Source organism: Cariama cristata, unplaced genomic scaffold, assembly GCF_000690535.1.
Source record: "Cariama cristata isolate BGI_N322 unplaced genomic scaffold, ASM69053v1 scaffold29059, whole genome shotgun sequence".
In the NCBI taxonomy this organism is placed as follows: domain Eukaryota; kingdom Metazoa; phylum Chordata; class Aves; order Cariamiformes; family Cariamidae; genus Cariama; species Cariama cristata.
In genome coordinates this window covers 705-1203 of record NW_009635677.1, presented here as the reverse complement: position 1 = coordinate 1203, position 499 = coordinate 705, and the positions used below count along the sequence as shown (strand labels likewise).

The window sequence follows — 499 nt, the reverse complement described above, 5'->3', positions numbered from 1 at the left end:
CGGGTGAGGGGATGACGTGGAGGGTGCAACGAGGACAGGGGGAAAAGATGGAAAATAAATGGGAAAGAACACAAAGAATTGTAATAATTGGTCTTGTCTGTACTCCAGCAATGTGTGATGAGTTTTGCACAGCCTCCCTGGTGGTCTAGTGGTTAGGATTCGGCGCTCTCACCGCCGCGGCCCGGGTTCGATTCCCGGTCAGGGAAATGGTCCTTTGTGGAGCCCAGTGTGTGGGGCATGAGGTTTTTTTTTTTTTCCTTTTCTTTTTTTTTGAATAAGCCTTTCATATTATAACACGACACCCCCCTAGAAACTTTCCTTACCTCCTCTTTTTGTTCCTATTCCTTCCCACACGTGGACATGAGCCTCGGTGGGATGTCCCCTCCAACCTGACACAGCTCGCTGCAGCCCAGCCACACCGCTTTGATTTAGCAATAGGTATTATGTATTATTTTTTATGGGTGTTACTTACTATTTAGTAATTTTGTTTAATATGAGT

At 45.9% G+C, this 499-nt stretch overlaps 1 non-coding gene across 1 annotated transcript; it reads left to right on the top strand.

Annotated features, from left to right (window-relative positions):
- Positions 1-134: 134 nt before the first annotated feature.
- On the top strand, positions 135-206 carry TRNAE-CUC. Its single transcript has one exon. It is a non-coding gene; the product is annotated as a tRNA-Glu (tRNA).
- The last annotated feature ends 293 nt before the right edge of the window (positions 207-499 follow it).